Raw genomic sequence first — 25,785 nt, forward strand, 5'->3', positions numbered from 1 at the left:
GAAGAAACCCCTGTCTGTGATTAATCCACGAAAGAAATAGTTCCAGTTCACGTAGGTTAAATAATGACCTGTGGACTGCTGCCAGAGCCAGTGAACCGCTGGTGAGCTGATGAATAAGAGCTGTTTGGGGAACTGGAAGTTGCCTGGGGGCAGTATTAACTTACCTAAGCAATTTTCTCAAGATTTCATCGTATGAAATATTACATGCAAGAAAATGGAACTCGCTTTTAGTTACCACTTTGCCCCGTCCCTCGTTTTCTACTCCTTCCTGTGCCCACACAGACCAGGTAGGTTGTGGCTGAATTCTAGTAAGGAGAGAAGAACAAACTGCAGGTAAATTTAGAAAGCCATGCAGCACTACTTCCTTTTCAATTAAAAGTCCAAGACAGTCAGGGCCCCTGATGTGTTACCTTTCACTTGCCTACCCGCATTTTTAACTATCTGCAAATAATGTACTAAATGGATAAAAGATACGATTTTTTCTTCTTTCCCCTGAGTTACAGATAACAAGACAAGTCCCTTCCCTTACAGTTTGTGCATATCAATGTGATTTAATGTTAAAAAATACTAATAATAAATTGGCCAAATCTCTCTGTCTCTGTATTTTTAAAACATTGCCCTTTTCAAAACAAGAGGAAATTCAGTATAGTTTCAGTGCCACAGTGATCAAACAGTGTCACATCACTATGGCAATTGCTGCCCAGGCCAGGAATACAGATCAGCTTTAATTGTGCAACGCCTTATTGCTGGTGCATGTCAATCAGAACCTATGAATTGAGAAAAATTTGCTCTGTTCATTCTGTTAAATGATGTATCCAATTAAACCTGTTAGAATTCATGATCTTCAGTCAAGGTTAAATGAAAGTAGTTACTCCTGTCAGCTAGGTGATTAAATGCTGCCTACATCAGGCACATTTATGTGCAAAATTAAAATTTTGGTATAAAGCATGAATCTTTATGCATGCCAGTTAATTATCTTGCGGTTCCTCCATTTATTAAATGCCCACTGCATTTCTTCTTAATCATCAACGTCCTTTCAAAACTTATTTCATAGTCCACATTATGCCAAATTTCAATGTTTAAATGAAATGCTTTATCAATGAAAACTTGCTCTTTTGAAGGATTTGGCTGTTGCTACGCTACTAAAGATGGCCATTATTAATAGTTTTTTAACCATTATGCAAAAGATCTAGTTGTGTTGTGTTGTATAATTCTGAGTGACTGTGATAGGAATCCCTTGTGTTGTTGCTGTCGGTCATTGCCTCATTCTCTGTACCTAGCTGGGACTTGTGCTGCATATCAGCCAACTCCAACATACACCAAGACAGTAATATACAGTGCTACAAAATTAGTATAAACCTAACTGCTCTGGGGCCAGTCCTGACTCCCTACCCTCCTATGTGGGAATGGAAGGCCTTGAACACAAATTCAGAGTAGTTTCTCTGTATGGGGGGAGAGAGAGGGAGAGGAGGGGCAGGATCTGGGGAGCCTGAAGGATATCCATAGCCTCTGCATGTCAGATAAGGATTTCTTTCGAAGCAGAGCCAGTGGATCCATCAGCCAAACATCCACACATAAAAGAGAACATACCAGCTATGGGGTCTACACAGCCTAGAGGAGGAGCTCTGCCGCTGCTCCATTTTATGGGGTGGATAGAAGACTTTGCTGTCTCTCCCCGCCCCCCACCCCACCCCACCGCACAGTCTATTTATTCCGGCTGTATGCTCTGTCCAGGATTTGCACAAAGTCATTCACTGTACCTCAAAAGTATTCTTCAAATTAGGAGCAAGAATTATGTATTGTATATTTATTCTTGTAAAGTCCAATAAAGCCAGGCCTTGAATGCTGCATGCAGTGTAGAACCAGGATACAAATGTGTGTAGTGATCAGTCAATACATCTTTAACTAGAAACGTATACAAAAAAAGACTGTGAAATACTCGTTTAAAAAACTACAGCGTGGCACTAACTTTGCTATTACAAGGGACATTTCTTCCTAAGGTCTGAAATATTCTAGGTGGACATTTATTCCTTTTCATTCTGAGACAGTGTTAAGAACCCCTCTTACAAACAATCAAAATTAAAAATCTACTATGCCTCTTCCCTGACTATTAATGAATAATATTTAAATCAGACTGGGAGATAAACTAGTACTATACTAAACTGGTACTAAAAAGAAGCATGCCGCTGTTATTAAAGGTAAATGGCCACAGTAGTTTTCTACTTGTGGAGTATAATAAGTGTAATTTTTATTCACATGTTTAAAAATACAGCTAGATAAAATAAATATTGAGGGTGGCAGAAGGAGTGCCACCAATGTGAAGACTGTTGAAACCAACTTGCCGGTGTGTACAGCTCTATCTTTGACGGTCCTCAGAAATTATGGAATGCTGGTTTGAATCTTAAAGGTGATTGATGTGATTTGATTTATTCAGGATTACACCCAGAAAATACCTGTTCAGAAAGTATTTCCACAGAAGCTTACACAAATGGCAGTGTTCTGTCACTCAACATATATCTCTAGGCATTCAGTAAGTTTCCTACACAAATCTTTTGTGGACTGGAGCCTGTAAGCCAGTCAATTCTCGCTGAACTTTGGCTTCAGCTTTTTTGAGTCCAGCTAAAAACAACGTGTTTGTCTCTTTGAAAAAAATCTCTGAAGCTTCTTGATCCATGCAGCAGCACACTGAAGGGAAACTATCACAATTGTATTTCTGGAGTATCTGAAAAATGGAAAAGGTCACTCCACTGAAGCTGCCTTGGAAAACGCCTGGAGCTCGAAGGAAAGGCTTTCCTTTGCTCTCCCCCTTAAACAGCTAAAGACAAAGCCCTCCTTCCGGTCCCAGGCAGCCGCAAACAAAGGTCCCTCTCCTCTCCCTTAACTGAAAATAATGGATTTTTCTCTCTTGGCAGCCAGGAGAAAAAAACCTCTGCTCCCTCCTCTCTCTGGCAGTTGTTTACAGCCACTCCACACCAAAGTTCAATATTTTTAGGTATCTAAATATAATGCTGTCAGCCACTGTGAATAAAGGAGTATCATCAGGCTTGTAGACAACAGAATCCTCACCAAGCCTTGCAGAGGGTGGTGACAAGCCTCGAAAAGTGAACTGGAAAATAAGCCTTTCACTAGCTTCCCAGAAGGCTGATGCTGAAGCTCCTGGATTTGGCTCAGCCTGTCTAGCACATAAATATTCTTTCTTCTTCCTCCTCCACCCACACTTAGCACTATTCCACTCCTCCAGACATACACAGAGGCTGGGAATTGCAGGCTGTATTCTACAAACCCAGCATGTCCTTTCCATGGTTAACTGTTGCCATGGGCATCAGTATGGATTAGTACTTTAATTGGATATTTCTGCTCAAGTGCTCCCCAGCAGAAGATCTCAACCTTTGTTTGCTGTGTCTCCCTTTGGAGATTCATGTCCTATGCATGCCCCACCCTTTCTCAGAAACTGTATTTCCATGGAGGTCTGGGGCCTAGGATCCCATCCCATTCCTCCCTGGCCCAGGACATGCTCTGGGTGGGAGCCCCAACAGGACCCAGAGCTGAGCTGCACCCTCTGGCCCAGGGACCCCCAGAATCACTCACAGACCTCAGGCTCCTCTAGCCCTGGTACAATCCCCAGCATGCATGAGCGAGAGCCTCTGCAGGTAGAGAGGCAGGAACTGCTTCCCCAGTGGGCACACGCACAGCAGCCTCTGGAGAAGCGAGCGAGATGGAATGTCTCCCCCGCCTCCCAAACAGAGAGAGGCCACTCCCTTCGCTCCTCATCCCTCCTGCCTCCTTGTTCTTCCACAGCAGAAGCCGGGGCAGGAGACTCAGCTAGTGGGAGGCATTCTTATTTTATTGTAACCCTTCTGCCAAGTGGAGTCAACAGCAACCAGGGCCTATATCCAATATCCAGGGTTTCCTTTTCAACAACACAACACAGAACCAGCTCGAGCCCTGCCAGCTGCCGTTCCGCTGGCTGCTCCACGGGCTGCCCTGCCAGTCACTATGCTGCACACAGTCACCTTCTGCTGCCACCTGCTTCTCTATGGTGACCTCTGTAAATCAGCCTCTTGAGGTTCCCCTGCAGCTCTATGTGACTGTCAGCTCCCAGTGGGGAAACTTCACTGTAGGACAGAAACGCTGCTCCACAACAAGTGATTCCAGCTCTAATGATCACTTAACAAAATGAAAAGACTCCTAAAGGAGCCCTACTTAGCTCTGTCTTTGAACAGTGGGGAGGGGCAGGTTAACTTTTGCATGGGGCTCTGAGCTAGAGCCCACACCTCCCGGCAGAGACACCTGTCCCCACCCCTGCTTACTTTCAAAGTGGTCTGCATTTGAGCCCCTGGTTTAGCAGAGTTCATTTCAGTTGAGGGTGACCCCCTCAATCTGGACAGGCTAAGCACAGTTCTAATGCCCTTTACCGATACAATAAAGATAACATTTCACTACCCCTGTATTCAGTTTTAAATTTATTAACGCTAATGTTAAAAAAATTATGTAATACATAGGTTGAGAAAAGAGTGTTGGTACATCTGGGTATAGTCCTTAGATTATCCACAAATACAAAGTTTGTTTTTAAAGTCATATGATACATAGAGTACATAATGAGCAATAACCCAAATTTGGGTGAATAGATTTAACAATACAGTTTAGATATTAGAATCCAAATACTTGGGTATATCACTCATGAAAAGTTGTACAGCGAGTTGGTTGTGGAAAGCAAAATATAACAAATGAGTGGAGACTGTCCCTCACTAATTGAGAATTAGGTAAATTGTCCATTTAGAAAATACGATCCATGAGGAAAGTATTTCAGTTAATTCCCTGACTGATTTGTAACCCAACATTAGCCAAAGTTGATCACTTCGGGCAACACAGCTCTGTCTGCTGGATACCTAGGCGTAGTAGGTGTATTCATGTCAATACAATCTGCTCCTGTAATCTTTCCCCCCTCCCCCCCCAGCCGGGGGAGAGCTCATTCACCCTCTGCTTACATCATCAACAATAATTGGAAGAAACAAGAAAACATTCTTAACCAGTCACCACCTGATAATCTCATCATGCCCCCCTCCCCCAGTTTGAAAACCCACTCTCTACGATAAAAGAGTTGACATGTGGTTTAAAGTGTGATCATTAGGTTTCAGTGTTATCCCACCTCTCTCGGTTCAAGCTGTGTCTCTACAAATTTAAGGAATGCAAACCCAGCATCGATTTATATTTGGAGTAGGGTATTTCACAGGCATAAGGGTTAGGAACTTCTTTAATGGCAGATTAAATTGTGCAGAAACTGAGTGAGACTAGCAGGGAAGAAAAAACAACCACTTAAACACGCTGTGGGTTGTGCATCACAGCTATACATGTACACAGGAATATTTGAATACATATATGTTTATCTGATTTCATATGCTGTTTTATTTCTCAGTCTGATCTACACATATAAAAGCAGTATTTTATAGTAAGGAGAACATCAGATCTATGAATTCCACAAGAAAATCACTATGCAGTTCTTTATATTTCAGTAATTTATGACAAAATCGAGAGAATTTTTGCTTTTAGGATTTGCAGTCACTTTCAGTCAAAACCTCAGTATAGATAGAAGGCTATTAAGCATATTTGTATCTGGTAATTCCATATTCTTTGTTTTAATTTTTGTGTGTGTTTTGCCCCTAAAAACTAAACAGAATTAATCAAGGAATGGAATGGAAGGAATTTTTTTTTTTTTTACTGAATATTATAAATGAATTGAACAAAGATAGCTAGTGTTTGTTATTTTTCTTATCTGTACACATGAATATGTTATATACTCATTTCCATTGCAAATGGTACATCAAAATGATCATAGCAAACTGAAATATGTCGTACATTTCATTATTTAATTTCTTTGAAAGTATCACTCACAAAAATATTCAGTTGTCACTGTTCTTGAACTAAAGCTTTATGGTGCCATGAAAGACCTAAAAGTGCTAATGGTGTCAGTCCAGAATAAAAACAGGCCACAAGCTTTGGAAAATTATTATTTGTATTTAATTAGCTAGAATCCCAATCAAGTTCAGGGCCAGTTGTGCTAGGTGCTGCACAAAACACTTAATCACTTTGCTTGTAGGTTATATTCCTTTCCCTTACTCTTTGTATGGCAGGGGTTAATCCAGATCTCAGAATGGCATTCAAAAATACAGTAGGGGAAAAAAAAAATCTGCTACGGATCATGGATTGGAGTTCTTCATCACAATGTTAGGAAGGGCCTATCAATCAGAATAGGAGAAACAAGACTGCGGAATAATTATACAATAGGGAAGATCAACACATCCTTTTGGATTTAATAGGACCAACATCAGTGGGAACTCCACACATATATCTCAGTGCATAACTGAGTGCTAAATTAATTATTGTAAACAGCATATTGGACCAAACCCTACAATCCTTACCAATGAAATAAATGGGAATACTTGTGTGAGTAAGGACTGCTTATTTGCCTTACCAAGGGATTACATGATCAGGTTCATTTTTTGGAGGATTATTGGACAAATGCTAGAAAAAAACACTCTCTCTTCTTTGACACTTTCTTTTGAAGTAAAACAAACAAATAAAGAAACAAAACCCACACACACTAGATAATTTTGAGTTCAAATGTTCATTGTTCCTGGGTGTTTTTTAAAATTCTTTTTTAAAGCTAAATCGTCAAATCAAAATGGAGTGAAATGTTCATCTACTGGTGTGTTTTATAGCTTGTTTTTATAACTAGCTTTGTTACTTAGAAATGTTACAGAGGCTAAAAGAAACTTTGTACTTAACTAGTCTTTATCAGTCCAAATAGACACACACTCAAGTTTGTTGTTCTGTAATACTGCTGTGTTAGCAATTCCCTGAATTTAATGTCAAATAGGAGCCAACATTAACATGAAAGGGAATTTCTGGAGGGTGGCTGAGTTTGTGTGTTTTGGAGGATGGGGTGGTGGTGGTGTTAGTTATTTGGAGCTTTAATTTTCAGGAAAAATTAAAGCTAGAAAAATTCACAGTTTGTTGAGGGAAGGAGCCCTTTTCTCTGAATACTTTTATTCTAGTCATAGAAATTGAATCTTTTGCTATATTTGTTCACATTGATTTGAGCACATTATGTTGTGGGGTAAAGACTGGTAATGTGGGAAAGATGGTTTTAATAGTGTTCCCATTTCAGGTTAACATTTATGGCACTGCATCAACCACAGTGGAATACAGCTAACTACTAGTTTAACTACTAACTGGTGAGTACAGAGAACCAAATAATAACTAAGCCTAGTTGGTCTACAATTATAGATATTTATGGTCAAAGTCAAATGTAATTTTCAAGACTGAAATATATGTTGAGTGTCCAAATTTTGTTGCAGCACACTTCACCCACAAGGGGGAAAAACCAAAAAGATAAACACGGTTAATTTAAACAATAAAATAACCTACTTCAAGCTTCTTTTGAATAACTTTGAGTTTTTCTGTTGCAATGGCAAGATCTGCATTGGCTTGAGGCAAGGACTGGAGTTTTAGATCCACCTCACAATACACCTAAACTGTAAAACATTTTCAGCATTTTAAAAGTGAAATAAGTCATTGTTTAAAAAGATCATGGATGGTTGGCACCTATATTCTTGATCACACCAGGAGATTGATAAATTAAGATTGTTAATGAGGAATAGTGAATAATGAATTGGAATTAATCTCCTCTTTCCTAGAGTCAAAAAGTTTGGGGGAGAAAAAAAAAGAAACCCCAAATAGATTCAAAACCTGTAGAACCCTGGACTCAAAATATTTGGCTCATATAGCCCCCAGATGTTTCACCAAGAATTCCCACAGTCTTCCTCCAATCAAAGTTAATAGGCATTTTGGATGTCCAAGGAATGAAGGATTTACTCTTTAGACGCAATAATTTAAGGGCCCAGTGTTGCAAAATGCTGAACACCCTCAGCTCCCAATGAGTTGGTTCAATGAGACTTGGAGATGCTCAGCATCATGCATGACTGAGCCCTTATGTAGCACCCATTGACTGTACCTGTTGACTTCAGTGGAAGGTTTTGTCTAACTCAGAAGTGTAGTATCAGCCCTAACCTATTTATATATTCTATTTCTGTTCCAATTCTACTCTCATTTACCCTCACGTGACAGCATGGGCCTCCACGCAGTTGCACAGAGCTCAATTTGGTGGTCTATATTTTATAATAAAACCAATAGCGAATATAATTCTGTACCTGTTCATAGTATTAACCTTTTACTAAGATCTTTTGCACAGAAATGTAGAGTAAAAATAAGGAATTTTGTTCAAAGAAACAACACTATTGCACTGCCCCAGGATCAGCCCAGAAAGGAGATTGTTCATCTGCTACTCCAGGGAGAAAGTAAACTGCAGCAGGTCTATTCCTAGTGCAGTGCAGTGTACTATTCCCAGCAAACATGTACAGCTATGCTTCTTGGTGCATTGGAGAGTGGAGCTAAGGCACTAGCCAGTCCCTGCCCCCTTCCACTCCCCTGTGCAAGGGGGAACATAATGGTCCTGTACATTTATTTCCCTTCTCCTGTGCTGCCACCCTAACCTTGCCCCTCCTTCTGCCCCTAAATCACCAGGCTAACTGGGCACAATTTGGCCCTATGACAGCTGACAATATTACCTTACAAAGAAATGCTCAACAATTCATAACAGGCTTGTACGAATGCATACTTACCTTAACAAATACATTTCAAACATTCAATTTGTTTACAGAATTATATTATGAATGCATTTATTTGCCTACTAGTAACACAGTCAAATGTCTTTAAAAAACCAAGAGAACAATTAGGAGCATTAAACCCTTATACAAGCTCAGCAAATATGGCAGCAAGAGATCATCCACCTCTTCAGTGTGTGCTTTATTTAACTGGTTACTACATTAATAATATTAAAAGTGCACCAGTTCACAACGAAGAATCTTATAGCAAGTAATGCTACAAAATCTAGGTTTTTACAAACTGTGCTGCATACAACACAGGGAGAAAAAATACCTGTTTAAAAAATATTGTAAAAAAATAAGGCCCCAAATCAGGTTAAATACATACATCTTTTTGAAGTGCCACAAGGTAGGAGAGCAGATTGATAAAGGACAGAAGAAATGCTAAATATGCAACATGACAAACAGTGAAAAATTAAGTATTGTAACTAACATTAATTACACTCTTGTAAGATGAATAGGCTGCTCATCATTAATGAGAACGTATACCTTTGTCTAAGTTTCACATCTACCTGTGATAAATGTGCTAAAGCTGATAAAATTCATCATAGTAACATTTGAATTAACAGCGCACTAATAGATTGACATGCGAGTATGAATAAAGCATTTAATCATAAACACTGTACACACCCGAGAGCAAATGTTCATTTATGCATATATCAAACAAAATGGGTATGATGAACATTACAATCTTATTTTTGGTTATATTGAGATAACCTCACATTATTGCCCCAAATATTTATAACCCAGACTATTAGATAGTTTGGACAGAGTACACTCATAGGAGAGATTCAGGCAGTTTAATCAGAGAGTGATAATCTCTGAATAGAAAGGGTAGACTTGGGCTCAATACAAAATACCCAGTGACTCTTTCTCACAAGACAGGGAGGGAATATTCAGACATGCCTCATATTGGGCCAGATCCAGCTCCCACACAAGTCTGTGAAGCCTTGTCTACACCCAGGGTTTATTTCAAACTATCTTTAATTTGTACACATTAAAATGACTTATATCCATACAGCACAATTCTTGACGTGTATTAACTAGCCAGTTAATATGTATTCTACAATCTGCTTTGAATGTGGTTTAATTCATTGCGTATTGTTCACAGGGGCACAGCTTTACCTTGCATTAGCTTTGGCAGCCTTCCAAATGCCATCATACAATGCTTTCCATTATGCCAGGACTGGCCTGTCTGTTTACCTGCGTGCCTTGCACTGCTCTAGAGTCATCCTGACCAGATGTCACCTCCCCATTTAAATGGTGGCAAAAAGCCAAGATTGGTCCATTTGTTGCTGCACACCCCTGGAGTCATATATATTATACATTGCTATTGCTGCACTATAGCACAGGCCCAGGAGACCTGCAGAGGACCTGGATCTCCTAACCCAGTGGGGAGAGGTAAGAGTGGAGGCAGCCCTTCCCAGGAAACACAGAAATAAAGAGGTGTAAGAAGCAATATCTAAGGGCCGGATGAGAAGGGTTACTTCCAGGACCCTGTGCAATGCCAGCAAAGAGGCTCAGAAACACTTATAAGAAAACCAAATACAAAAAGAGGCTCTCCAGCACTGCTCCTATTGAGAGTCTTTCCATTGATTTTAATAGAAGTTTGATAAGGCCTACTGCCCATTTAAGTCATTGGCAGCCTTTCCATTCTCTGTCCCTCATAACTCCACCCCCCACTCATGCTTGGCTTGGCTTATGTAGCCGGGGACTGAACTTTCCCTGCCCACAGAGAATGCAGGCTTATCTCCTGACTCTCTGCTTTCAGTGATTTCCTCTTTGTCATCTGCTGGCACCTCTCTACTGCACAGGTGTAGCTCCCAGTTCTTCCAGCAGCTCTAGAGGCAGCTTTAGGGGGTGAGAGCTGGAAGCAGCTGCTACAATTGAGAGAAATAACTGGCAGGGAGTAGTGGGAAGGGTAGTCTGACACATAATCTTGGGTCAGTGACGGGGACAGATGTTTTCCAGGGATGGTTCCAAACCTGGGCCTGTCCTGACCAAACCAGGCATATTAGCAGGTGGCTTCCCTTCTCTTCCACATCCCCTACTTACTAGAAGGATCCATGCATGTGGTAAGCCAAGGAAGAGGGGGAGGCAGGATGGTTTGATGCCTCTCTGGTACCTCTGTGGGGAATGGAACAGGTACCATTGGTGGGTGGCTGCTTGAAGAGAATATGAAGAGGAGGTAAGCAGGTGGCTTAAAAGAAGCCACTAGCTACTGCCTGCTCTCCACAGAGAACATTCTGCAGTGAGAGCAGGAGTCTGGCAGTTTCTCCACACCAAGTGCGCCTCTCCTCCAATCCATGTGGGCTATTCCAGCTGCTATCACTATTCTCCTGCCCCAGTCTCATGGAGGCCTGAGACAGGATGGGAAGCAGGCAGCCACTGGAGTTCAGAGCCTCCCTTTGTTTTTCCTCAACCCGTCCTGCACACAGACTGATACCAGCAGCCACACATAGCTGGAACCACTGCTGGAGTTGGACACTCCTGCCCCAGGTTGGGCACTCCTGCCCCATTTACTGTACATTCTTACAAAAAGAAAACTTGTATTCCTCATTGTTCAGTGCATTACGGCATCCCATTGGAATTCCACATCACAGCACAGGTATAACTGGAGCAAAGGGTTTCTCTCTTCTCTGTGGGTGAAGACTGAAGCACATAGAGTAACTCTCATTAATGATAATCACATTTAGATACATAAATCCCTTGTCCTAGAGCAATAAAACCAGTGATTACTTATTAAAAAGTTTGAAACATTATCCACTGTACTTTCATTTGGCACATCTAAAACATGCTATTTAGTGAACTCACTAATAGCAACAATTAGCCCCTCTCCAAACCAACAGAGGCAGTATCAAAGCAAAGTCCACACACAGAGTAAGCATGCAAAATTATTTCAACATTGCTAATGTGGAGTTGTTCTAGCCACTCATCTGATTAAATATAATTTACTGCAGGTTGTTCACACAATACAAGTGCATTGGTGGTTTTTTTGAACCATTAAATATACTTCAATTTCAAGGCTGTCCCTGGCCCAACTCCTGCCCCTGGTCCACTCAATCTCTGCCCCCTCCTCCAGGGGAGACTCTGGGGCCATGGAGTACCCTCTGTGGAGTTTGGAGAACGGTAAGACTGCCACATTGAGACAGCTAATCCGTCTGCTTTGATCAGAAAGGGAAGATCCATGAGGGGATCTACGGGAGGATGACCAGGCCAATGGAATTAGTGAAAGTGAGTGGAGAATCATGCCCTCCCCCAACCCTTTCTGTCCTCCCCGCATCAAGACTGTTTACTTTGACTTTGAGCACAATATGGTTGGCAATTTCAACCTCCAAACAGTTTACACTACCACTACAAAAGGCTAGAGAGGGGCATGCATATAGTCTAGCAGCCAGAGTGCAGAACTAAACACCAGGGACTCCTGAGGCCTGACTCTGATATGACTCATTGAATTATCTCGGACAAATCAATTCACCTCAGTTTCCCCCATCTCTAAAATGGGGGTAATACTATTTGAAGTGATGCTGGATAAAGTGCTAAGCATTATCATATTATATGGCAAGCAAGCCACTGTAATACAGTATTATTGCTTCACTAGCAATTGTAGTCAAATATAACACTAATCGACTATGTATTTCCTATTAATACAAATGCTATTCATTCAATATCAAATTAGCACAAGTTTTTCTTTGCATTTGGAGTGACAACTTATTGATCTGCTATTTCATGTACCTAAGAAAAAGATTTTATTGATTCTCCTACACAGATTTGAAAGCAGGTATGTATTATCATCATCCTCATTTTACTAATGGAGAAACCGAGGCACAGAGAGGGGAAATGACTGGCCCAAGGTCGACCAGCAGGCCATTCGCAGTGTGCAGGAATAGAATCTAGGTCTCCTAGGTCCCAGTGGCCTATTTGTTGGACTACACTTACAAGGTCAAACCCTTCCAAATAAAGAAAGATGATAAAGTTACCACTATGCTTGAATCTAGATTTACAGCTATGACATTTTAAAAAAAGCATTTTCTCATATACTTTATTATGGCTATTGACAAGAAGTAAATTCTTTTGCATTTTCAGAAGAGTATGGCTGAAAGAAGAGAAATTTTTAAACTATAAATTAAACAGATTAATACTAGTTTAAAATGGAATCTAATTATATTAATAACCCAAGCACAGAATCTGACGACTGCTAAAGATTTTGTACACACAAATTCTGGGTTGAACTCTGGGTCACTAAGATAATCTTTTTTTTTATATTCTTAACTCTGATTTCACAGGTGTGTTCCTTATCAAAATGTACAAGATTTTGGAGGAAATCATCTACCTAGAAAACAGAGAAAACACTGTGAAGATGTATTAATCGTGTAGTACAGGAAACTCAAGGAGCTTTTAGCACCTGCCACAAAGCACAAGCCCAGTAGATCTTGGTCAGTTTGCAACGGTATTTCCTCATTTGCTGCCAGTACTTAGAGAGGGTCTGGGGAGAGTGTCATATTCACAGTTCAGCTATGAGAGCGAAGCAAACAAAGATAAATTACCAACACTTAGAAACTACACAAGGGCACGTAGTGGAAGCCCTTTTTTCACAAACCTCTAGGTATATCCACATTCTAGAGGTTGATAACAAATGGCTCGAATCTATTTTTGTTAATCATTTTGAATGTTAACTTAGATAAAGATTTCTTATTTGTGGAAACCTGTTCTTCTTTCTAAATATTCTTTTCACTGAGGTTAATCAAGACCTGACTATCCAGATTGACCCCAAACAAACTTCCTCTTCCTTTCCCACGTTATCAGACAGATCTATCATGATCCACATATGTTGTACATGGCAAATTTAACTTGAGACATCTAACTAGTGAGAAACAACAGATAAGTTAATAAAAACAAAAATCCCACACAGAGTCCAAATGGATTGTTTTGTATGGTTTTCCTGGCTCTATATTTTTGCATGTTTATGGGGAAAAATCTTTATGAAAAAAAATTAAAATAAGAAACCTCCCTCTGAAATTAATGGGAGTTTAAATGAGTCTGGCTGGCAACACATGGCTCATAGTGTCCAATCCTGCTGTCACTCCACATGAGGAATTCCCATTGAAGTCAATGGGAGGTTAGTATTCAGGAGGACTGTAGGATAGCGTTTTCCCCTGGCTCCTATTACTATTTGCAGATGAGTAGTGCTGCTTTTTTAAACTCACATTACTAAGTATCTTGGGTATTAGCCATGACCTTTTTGTGCAGGTCTGTTCTTTGATCTCAACAAGTCTTTTGGGTAATCTAGCAATTTGCTAACAACAGCCTCAAAGAAAAATAACACAAAGCTTTCATTCTACATTCAAGCTATGCAAATACAGTGTCTCTCAATGATGTGTTTCATAATCACAGCTTTAAATGTGTATGATCATGGAGGTTTTCTAGCTGTTCCAGAATACTGGAATATATTTAATCTCTAGAGAAGATCAATATTTAATCCAGGTAATGACTGATTCACTAACATGAACCCTACTTGAAACTTAAAATAATTTATTTTCCTTTTATTCACTGAAGTTTGTTATTGTTTTATAATGAATAATAAGAAACCAAGGTAACTAAATATTTAAAGTTCATTACTTTGCAAAAATGTAATTTATAAATGCTTAATCTAAACAGCCTATTGGTCAATCATTAACTCAGTATTATATAACAACATGACTCAGTTTATTCTCTCAGTTGATAAACAACTTTGTAGCAAAACAAACTGATACTTCCTAGTAGTCAGATGAATAACCAAAGTGATAGAGCTGGATGCAGAAAGGTTAATTAATAATTCTGGCTAGACTCAAACTCTGAATATACAGTAGTCTAATGACATGGTCTTCTTACTTAGGGCTTTAATCTGCATGGGGCTGAATGCCCTCCACTCCCACTGAGAACGTTGTGCAGCACTGGACTCTAAGGCATGCTTCTGAAAGAGAAACCTATTTAGCAGCTATTGAGGGATGATTATAAGATAAGCACCTGAAAAGTCCACCTATAGTCTGGGCTTTCAGCAATTCTATGACTAAATTGGCTAACAATTTTACCTTTTCATTCCAGCACAGTGTAACTTTGTATAACTACCAGCCGTTTTCCCTTAGTTCATTTGTACTGGAGGATTTGGGTAATATTTTTGGAGGACATGGTTGGCGACATTAAAGGAGGCTGAAACCTGAGCTGGAGCTCTCCCACTCCCAAATTTCAGACAGACTCATACCTAAGTGATTCAGTGTCACCAGTGCTGTAAGCTACTTTAGCTTTTGAGTTGAATAAAAAACAAACAGCAAAATTTCATTTGGCATGTATGAAACTTCCCAACGTCACCATTCTTCACCTCAGAACTACCAAATGATTTTTTTTTCCATGATTGTTTAGTAGCTTAGATATCCATAAGATTAACCCAAGCCAAGTCTGATATGTCTACTTTCTAACTATCCACAACATTTCTGATTACAGCACAAAGGGAAGAGTATTTTCTCTCACACACACTTGCATATACCCCTATCTCCAAAACCTCTGATTTTGCTCAGACTTTTCAGAAACATTAACCTTTGGATCAAGAATGGAAAATGTCAGCTTCACAGAATTAGTATGGAAAAGGTATACACAACCAGAAAATAGGATACAGAATGGAAGCTGGTACACAATCTTTATGCACTATGCTAGTCTGCTACAGGGGACTATCACAACTTCCTTCACAATCACACTTTCTTCATCCATTCATAAGCATCCACTGTGTCATCTAGCCCTACTCTCAGCATATACTAAAGCTTACCCCATTGGTAGGAATGGTGCTCCCACAGTGTTTATGAAAATTAGATAAGAAATTTCCTAGCATCCATAAGGTGTTTCCCTGTTGCCTGTACACCTTTGTGCCTTCTGCACTTTCAGAAGTATTTGTCCCATACTTTTTATGAGTGTGAGTTGCAAACAGAATTATTTCTCTAATGTATATCAAACTTAGTACACCTATTTGAAAATATGATCATCAATGAAAAATCCCCCTTCCTCCGAAAGTTCTGTAAACAAAGCACCACTGGGATAACTGCTATACATATGGGTGTTTATAACAAGCAGTTTTAAAGATGTTGGGCCTTATCCTACAGCCTCTATTTAATCAGAACTCCTGAAGGCTGACTGAGGATTGGGCCCATAAGCAGTAGTCAGTCCATTCATACTGTCCCAGGAGACAAAACTTGTACGTTAGCGCTGTGCTGCTTGACTAGGCCATAAAGCTTTAGGATGCAATGCTGAGACCAAACCTTTGCTGCTTGATGCTACTAACTATATGAAATTCATCAGCATGATAAGCGTTCCTCTTACGCAATATCAGTGGCTGCCTTTCTCATACAGTATGAAATTAATCCTTCACCAACAGCAACTGTTTTGCAGTCACTGTATCTTAGTTCACTAGACTCGCAGACAAATTGACAGGATTGTGATAGTGGAAGCTGGAGAAGGCAATCTGGAATAAAGGAAATGAGACACGGTGAATGGGCATGCCACTATCCTCCCTTTACCTCTCTCTTTGGGGTGTCAGCAATGCTCTCACCAGTCCTGCTCAGCAAAATGATGAGAGTTAGTACCTTCCTAGCCCCGAACACAGTGAATGGGGGTTATTTTCCTCTTGACACCTGTGCATTACTGATGGAATTACAGACATCCAAATCAAGTTGAAAACATAGAGCACAATGTGGGGTAGATAACCCCAGCACCTCCCCTTCTGGCTTTATTTGTTGACAGTATTTGACAGCCGGCAAGGTTAAAATATTCTTAAGTTTCAAGGGTGCAGATGCTTGAAGTAGTTCAGTCTGAACCAGTCTGATAATGACAGCCTTAGCTAGAGCTGTCACAGCACTACATTAAAAGTACATATTTGACTGAATTTTTTTTTTAGATTCTTTTATAGCAAGACTTTTCTACAGTACTCGCCACTGTAGAATCTGGACTTTCAATTTACATCTTGGAGTTTACATTTAACAAGTATCATCTTGGGAAATTGTCAAATATGTCCTATAATTTTTAAGAAATAAAACAGTAAAGATGTCTGTATTTATGCTGAAACATTTTCTGAATTCATTTGACAAACTCCTGCCTTTTCTGTGATCTTTGGCATTTGTTGCAAATATCACAAATAAGCCAGCACACAGCAATAAAGACTTATTTACTTGGATTGCTCCCATACATAATACTTCTGAAACATTCTAACACATTGTTACCTTATTCATGTACATCTCTGCACTCTTCCAGCTTTGATCCTTTGGAATTTTGCCACTGGGAGACAAAAGGACTCGAACAGCAACAGTCACTTTGGTTACAAGAGCAGGGGAGTTAGGGAAAGTTCTCAGCTCAGTCACATTGAACTAAAACAACACAGGAAGGTTACAACTATGAATTGTACCAATGACAGCTCCGAAACTGCAAAGGAAGAGAAAAGAGTCTATTCACACCAGATAAGAGAAGCGAAGCAGAATTGTTACCCTGTTTAGAGTGGTTAAGGCAGCATTTGTGGCAGTAAGAGCAGGTCCAGCTTTGGCAAGGTCATCTCCAGAATCTTGCTGCTGCTTTGTCACTTTTGCTTGAATCTCAGCAACCTGGAAAACATCCCACAACCAGTTCCACACCACACTGTGATGTTGCTGCAGGGTAAACTATGACTGGAAACAGACATATTTATGGTTAATTTCAGCCCAGGAAATCCTATGACTTGGTATGCACAGGTGCAAACGAGGGCAGAATTTATCCCTTAATTTCAGTGTCTAGGTTTTAGCAAATAACTAGGTTTATTGTATTTGGCATATTTATCTCTCCACAGTCTCAATGATACTATATCTGTATGAAAGACACAAGTTGTATAAATGATTTGCTTAATTAAAAAACAGCATTATGCTGGCATTCAAAAATTTTCCAGGATAGCACTTAAGCCAGAGATGGGGTGCATACGCGCCAGAAACAAATATGATGAATCATATGCAAATATGAGACCAGACTAGATGCTCATGATGGTCCACTCTAAGTCTATAAATCTGTATTGCAAACAAACAGCTTTTAGGTAATGGAATGAGGCAGGTATATGAAATAAGTAAAATACTGAATTCCCTAACATTTCACAGCTTCCATCAACACCCTCTGGATACACAATATGAAAGAATAGAAAGGGGCAGTGATGACGGCTGTCACCAGCATCAACAATCCTAACAAGTGTCTGGCATATCAATCAAAAGGAAGACAAATGATTTGATAGCATTAATCAGAACTGGTCCCCAGATACCATGGCAAGTCACTTGAATTTGTGCCCAGTGCCAATTGTTCACTTTTTGGACGTGCATGCTTCCTTGTGGATACAGTCATACTACAAACGCTGAAATAAATCAATAAAAAGTTGCTTTCGCTTGGCTGCAAAGGCAATCGTAAATGAGTTAAAGTTCAAAGAACCGGAGTAGAACAACTACTACTTGTTCCTAAGCATTAGCTGGTAAATGCCACATGCAGATGGGAACGATGACAGGCCTGACCCGAGGCAACTTTCTTCATGCTCTTGGAAACCACATCAGTGAGGGCACATGAGAAGGAGATGGGATGCTTCCCAGAGTCTCCAGCTACCCTAGGCAAGACAGGACAAATAGGAAAGCCTCAGGGAATCAATCCTGTTTCATGGTTTAACTGTTGCTATAAAGACAGTGCTGTAGGGGCAAAAGATCTTGCTAGAATCTTTCTGATGGACGTATAAAACGCCAGTCTGTGATTGTCACAGCTAAAATCTCTTAGCTAAAGAATTAGTCCTAGTGACATAACAAGGTAAACGTGTTTTGCCAGTCTGAGACTGGATTAGGATTTGTTAGCAGGGACTTTTCACATGGGACACTCATGTTACAAACAAGTCTGTGAGATTGATTCCCCCCACCCCACCATAAAGAGGTGGGTAGCAATTGCACCCAGATGCATCAGATGGCAGCAACTGCCCAGCATGGCTCACCATTGAGAGAGGCAGTAGATGTTCTCCTCGGGGAAGGCAGCTTTAAAACATGGCCAGGGCTCTGAAGGAATCCCACCAGCAGAGGTGCTACACTGAGTCAGCACATCCTTTAAGTGTGCTGCCCAATGCCATCTCCCAGTTATTGCGACCGGCTTTTGGAGCTGCACTGGCTGGCTCTTGGCTCCTTGGCAGTGAAGGCTTTGAGGGTGCCTTGAACCACTGGGATCCCCTGCTCTCCCTCAATTTGGACCTTCCACTATTGCGGCCCACAGCCTGGACTTTGCCAGCTGGAATTAATCAAGCTCTATATACATATGCACAAGCGTGTGTGTATATTTTCCCTGATATTTTACATGTGCTTATATGACAGATCAGCTCAGTCTTGTTTTTATTAGACGCATATATACCCTCTGCTCCTCATCATCCACTGTGACTTTTTCTTCGCTATTTCTATTATCCGATTTTGACAACGAGCACCTCAGTTTCGTTGCTTCTCAGATGAAGTTCTATTGCTTGAACAGCAAGTTTAGACTTCAGATCTTCCACCAAATTATCACAAGAGAAAACTGGTAATTAAGTTTTAACAAGATTTAAATTATATTAAAAACAGACAGCTAAAAGGAGAGACTGCTTTGGGCTTCATTGTAAATTTGTATAATTATTTTTAGACCTCTAGAGGATGCATAATTATGTTTCTGTATTTATAAAAATACTGCCCCGGAGGTACCAAAATGAATTTTACAGTCTGTTGATTTGCATATTAATGTTCATCTTGTGTCAGATATTTTCCTAACAATGAAATGTTCGCAACGATTTTCAAAATGGCCAGAGAACTTTACAATACTGCTGCCCTGGTTTTGAAAAAAACTGCTCTCGAATGAAAAAAAGGAGGAAGAACAAGAAACCATGGTGATAGGCATGGCATAAAAGCCCAGAAAAATAAGATAGATAAAAATAAGAGAACTATACCTACACCAAAACTAGAGAGAACATAGAAGTGTAAAGTTTAATTCTATCTCATGATTAAATGTTTTTGGCTCAGTTTACTTTTGTTCATGTGTAGCTAAATATTTAGACCTACATCCACAATAGTACTTAGGTGCCTCAGTCTCATTTTTAGGCTCCACTGACATCCACAAACCCACACTTGGCTGCCATGTAACCCTATAAGCATCTAAATTTTTTGCTCTAAAAGTTTCTGCCTCTGGGCATGTGCGCTGCATGCCTCACTCTAGGCATCCAGGCATCCACTGAAGCCCCAGAGCGACCTATGAGCCGGGGAGGATAGGCAGAGGAGCACCTATCTCGCCCATGGGACCTGAGAGGGTAGGCGTGCTCAGAAGCATTCAGCGTCAAGCTGGTGGTGTTGGCAGTGCCCACCTTTTAACTTTAGTCCAGGAGTTACAGCACTCTTCTGAGATGTGGGAGATGCCTGTTCAAATCTTTTCTTCCCCTCAGGCGGAGGGGGGGAATTGGACCTAGTGTCCCACATCCCAGGTGAGGGCTCTAGCCACTGAACAATGGGATATTCTGATGTGGGGTGCCCTCAGTCTCCCCTGTTGAAGCTGTTCCACTTTGGATAAATACTTAAAGACTCACTGGGTGATGAAGAGAAAATGACTGGGTAGCCTGGTGGTCATGGAACCCATCTGGAAGGTGGGAGACCCCAGGTCCAGTGCCCCAGCTCCAATGATTCTTTCATTATTTCCTCACAGTGGAACAACAACAACAGGAGAGATAGAGGGAGACCCACATCAATATATCCCAGAGCTCAGTGGTTAGAACACTTGCCTGAGAGCTAGGAGTCTCCTGTTCAAACCCTATCTCCCCTACTATGGATGCCCTCCAGACTTCCAGTCTGAGGAGGAGATTAAGGGGGACACAGACTTTACTTGTTGCTGCCTCAAAATCGTCTTTAAAAGCTAGGACAGCAATGGTGAAGGAAGGAGCTCTGAACCAATGCACTATTTGCACCACCAGAGGGATTCTGGGCCAAGCTCTGGAGCCATGCGAACTTTGGTATTCCAAGAAGAGACCAGGAACGGTCAGGGTCCAAAATGTTTTACACTGGAAATCTCCTCTTTAAACTTTCAAAAGGAACTCACCACTGGCCTTCCCTCCCGGCTTATTTTTGCCTGTTACTTTATAAAACATTATTTTTTTATGTCCATAAGAGATTTTCAAAGACACAAACTCTAACTCCCATTGAAAGTTAATGTCAGTTGGGTGCTTATCTGCACTTTGTGCTTCTGAAAATCTCCCACTTAAAATATATTTTTTTAAAAAACAGTAATAATAGCAGGATCATACTAATAATATAGGATCCAATCCTGCAGTCCACGTGTTGGCAAACTCTCACCGACATTCAGTTAACACAGTGAAAACAATGTGAGATTTTCTTGCGAATGGACAGCAGAATGAGACCCATACTTAATGGTAATCCAGTTTTCTTATGACACACCGTAAACCCAATGAATTTATTATCTTCATATGGAACAAATTTATTGCCTACTAAAATAATGTAGTATTACTACCATTGCTAAAGCAATAATCTTACACAGTTATTTGTATTTTAATTTTATATATAGCTTATCATCCAACTTTATAAAGAGATCTATGTAGGCGTTTTTTGATTCACACACAGAGTAGAACTGAGATGTACTCTGTGTGCCAAAATTAAATGAAAAAGTGACAAAGTACAGTGTCTAATATTAGCAGATAAGTTGACTTTTATGCAAAATGCTGCGTGTCAGTCAACTGCTGGCATAGGGCAACATTTGTTAGTCCCTAAATGATCTGATTGCATGGTCACAACTACCATTTCTGTGAAGCCTCATTCAAGGAGATATTAATGGCCATTATTGAGCTGCAACACAAAGGTATCACAGAGGGAAAGTACAAATGACACTCTTCAGCTGTTCCTTGTAAGCATAACTCCTGAAATGTGATCTTTTGACCTATATTCTCTTATCAGAATGTTTAAAGGATCAGTAAAAAGGTTAAAACAAGAAAGGACTGAGCTAAATGTTTCTGTTAAATTAAAAGATTGATTGCAAACTGGCTACCATATAATATTGGGCGGGGTGTGTGTGTGTGTGTGAATTAGGTTGCCTAAAAAATGAAGTCCAGCAAGTTCTTAGGATTTTATAATGGACAAACATTTGGGGGGTTGTTTGAGAAAGTTTGCACCTGTACTTTTGCATCCACAACCAACCTCAGGAACAAAGCTGCAGATGCAATTCCAAGGGACTCATCCTTACAAAGTGCTAAATGTCTCCTGCAATGCAAAAGTCGGACATGAAGATGCTTAGTCTCTTGGAGAATACAGTACTATTCAGCACAAATCACAGCACAAATCACAGCATTTAGATGTCTAACTACTTGAACTTCTAAATGCACGCACCTCGAAATGCTACTATGGATTTGTCGCTCAGACTCTGTTGCTTATGAGTTTTAAAACCAAGTCCACAAATGCATAGCATGTTTGTTGCTGTTTAAAATGTTCCAGTTTTGTTTCCAATGCTATTAAACTGTGGGTCGACTGTAAGATTTTCAGGGCAAGGACCTATTTGCTTGCCGCTGCTGTTTGCTCACCAACTGTATAATGCCATTTATAATAATAATAGCTCTGTTTTGATAGCTAATAAATAACACAAATATTTGAAAGAGCTACCTGTAAAGCTGTCGCCTGGAGCTTTTGTAAACCGTTTTCCAGTCTTTCCATGTTTTGAACCAACTCTTTTCTCTTCTTCCCAAGTAGATTCTGGTAGAGTTTGATAAGAGCTTTCTGGAACTTAGGAGCTGCATAGTTATGATGTTTTTCATTCTGCTCCTACTTGACATGTATTTCATTAACACTAGTGTGTGCAAAAGCAATGAAGTGGCTGAAATGCAAATACATAGAAAATAATACTTTGTAATATACAAACGAAATCCCCTATTTTAGGCTCTAATCAAGGTGATGTTTTGCAAGCAACGTTTAACATCACTAGTTGATTTAATCTCTCTTTTTCAAGATGATGCTAACAATTAAGGGCCTGTTTGTGGTTGGCTTTTGTGTGCGGGCAGGGAATGAGATGGTATAAGCATCCTTCTTCCCCACCTGGGCAGCCGGCACACGGGTCAACCACACCTGTAGTGCTTTTCTCAAGTAGCGCAGGGACTGCTCCTATTCTGAGACTCCAGGAGCACAATCCAAAGGGACAGGGGAGGTTTGCAGAACAGGCCCAGTACACCAGAGGGGGTATGTTGCACCCAGTGAAGAGATGTAACAACAGGCCATGACGCGGCGCAATCTGCCTCCTTGAATTCCCCAGTGGCAGCACTTTTTACTCTGGACTGTTTGCATTTTGCAGAGTTTACCCTAGATGAAGGAGAAAATAAAAGTGCTTTGAGGGATGTCTGATTTTGCAGAGATGGAGCATCACAAAGAAACAGACATTAAGGTCAGATAGGGTGACCAGACAGCAAATGTGAAAAATCGGGACAGGGGATGGGGGGTAATAGGAGTCTATATAAGAAAAAGCCCCAAATATCGGGACTGTCCCTATAAAATCAGGACATCTGGTCACCCTAAAGTCAGATGACTAATGACAATACAACTATCCATACCTCCTTAGTAAAACTGTTCATGCGATACCCTCTGAACCTGATCTATTACTAGCACCTTGTGCCAGGAGTTTGCACACCTGTGTAGTACTTGGCTGCCTCATTATACAGAAACTGCACCTAGACCCTTTCTTTTCTGACTGGTGTCATTCTGGAGTAATACATCATTGGGTACCATACTAGGTGATGCATTACATGAATACATCAGAAAATCAGCTGGCTTAGTCTCTCAATCCTTGGAGTCCAGCAACAGCTGGCAGTGATGATGCATTACACAAACACCCCAGTCTATCATTGCAATACATCAGAGCAAGGCACTGGTCCAAAGGTGTACTACTCAAAAGATGGCATTGCTGAAAGAATCTGTCCAGGAGAAGGAATCTAGGTTAATTATGGAACAGAAGGTACGGTCCACTGCTAAGAGGAGGAGGCTTCTTCGCTTCAAATTTTTGATGCATTGGTAAAATACAATTTGCATTCAGACAGATTACATTACAAGAGCGGGTCATGTTGTAACTATAATTACTCAGTTGGAGACAAACACCACAGCTGGGTCAAGACACTGCCACCTGTGTTGCGTATCAGAGTAGAGATTAGCTACAGTTCATAAAAAGTCTCTGTGGGCGTTGTTCTGCCCTTGTGTGCAGAGGTTTCCCATTGACTGGGAATGCTGCTCATGCAGCTGAGGGCAGAATTTGGGTCTGAAGTTTCAAGGGAGCCTTCTTATGATTGAGACCGCTCACCACAAAAAGGGTTTGTCTGTGCCTGATGCCATGTGAGGAACGCACATGACTCCCATTCAGAAGATGATGGACTGGCAGTGGATACGAAGCAGGACTCTGGTGAGGCCTGTTTTCAACAGTGGCTCCCTCAAACATGTTAGAACAGCGCTGGGGACAAAGTTACCAAGTATCACTTTTTCAAGTCCAGCTCCTCTCAGACTAGGTTGCTTTCAGAGCCCTTCACTGGCATCTAATTTAGCGCTGTCACATCCTTTCTCCAGACTCACTCCCAGTTCTGATAGCCCAGATAACTCCTTACACTCCAACACAGATGTGTTGTAGATGGTGAAGTAAGTGTGTTGTGTCTCATCCTAGTGTATGGTGGAGGGTGCACTGGCTCTTCCTGTCCCCACACCCACTTGACCCATTTATTCAGTGCTTCTCATTGTGCTCAGCTGATGAGAAATACTCCTGTGAGGAACACACTACTTCCTCAGGATTCAGACACATGAGCAGAGGGCTGATCGGTGTTTCACATGCAAACCCAGTGATGAGATGCTTTCCCACTAGCAGGCAGGGCAGCATACAGACACCTCCAGATATTGGCCCTCCTGCAGATACTGACCACTGGTTAGAACTATGGCAGCTGTTGGTGCTCTTCACCTCCTACTGCTGAAACTATTACTACTAGACACTGATTTACAACCATGAGTTTGCACCTTTGAATCCCTCCACTGCCGCCTCACTGCCCCGCATATCAAGTTCAAACTTCTTCCCCAGCACACCTCTCTGACTTCATCTCCTACTGAATGCCTCTCCCCTCCTCCACTGATGACAGCCTTTTCTTCTTGTCGGTCTCACGCCTGTCTGCATGTCCTTTACAACACTGCTCCTAGGCTTGGAACACCCTTCTATACCAGAGTTCACCAGCTCACTTACTTCAGTCCCTTAATTTATTTCTGCTGTATTACCTACAAGAAGTACAACTAAAAACTTAACGATTTGCTACAGAACCTCAATATATACATAAGCCTCAATATATACATACATAATAATATATACATATATACATATTATTTTAACCCTTGTCCTACCCTTCCCCACGACTCTGTCACCCCTTCTAAAATTGGATCACTAATTCCTCAAGGTAGGCCTTTCCTACATATGTGAATCCATTAAGCCCCTATGCCCATTTCGAAGCAATATAAAAATAACAAATAATAATAGTATCTCAGTGTATGCTCAATTCTAATCTTTAATACATTTTCAGGGAAAGCCTCTGGCTACCGTGGCATCTGAACTAGATAAAACAAGGAAGCTGCATCAGAACTGATGATAGATATAGGAATGGCACTTGGGAAGAGGGACTTCACAGCCATATCAAAGAGATATTCGGAGTGAGAAAGGGAATAGAAACTAGAGAGCTTGAAGTAAAAGAAACAACAAAGTCCAACACTGTCTACACTGCAATTAGACACCCGTGGCTGACTCATGCCAGCTGACTCAGGCTCGCGGGGCACAGGCTGTGTTGCTGTTTAATTGCATTGTGGATGTTCAGGTTCAGGCTTGAGCCGGAGCTCTGGGACCCTTCTGCTCCTTCAATTTTAATAAAAAAAAATTAAAAGCTGTTTAATAACATTCTCAAAATCCTAATGAAATATTTTATTTGGGGTCCAACAAAATGCTCAGTTCACTGAGATGCTCAATCCACCTGATACCTGTCCCGTTCTAG

The 25,785-nt window shown here is 40.8% G+C and overlaps 1 pseudogene; it reads right to left on the reverse strand.

The window, feature by feature from the left end:
• LOC140895942 (dynein axonemal heavy chain 11-like) overlaps window positions 1-25,785 on the reverse strand; it is a 175,709-nt pseudogene that overhangs the window by 41,325 nt on the left and 108,599 nt on the right.

Source organism: Lepidochelys kempii, chromosome 11 (genome assembly GCF_965140265.1).
Source record: "Lepidochelys kempii isolate rLepKem1 chromosome 11, rLepKem1.hap2, whole genome shotgun sequence".
Lineage (NCBI taxonomy): Eukaryota > Metazoa > Chordata > Testudines > Cheloniidae > Lepidochelys > Lepidochelys kempii.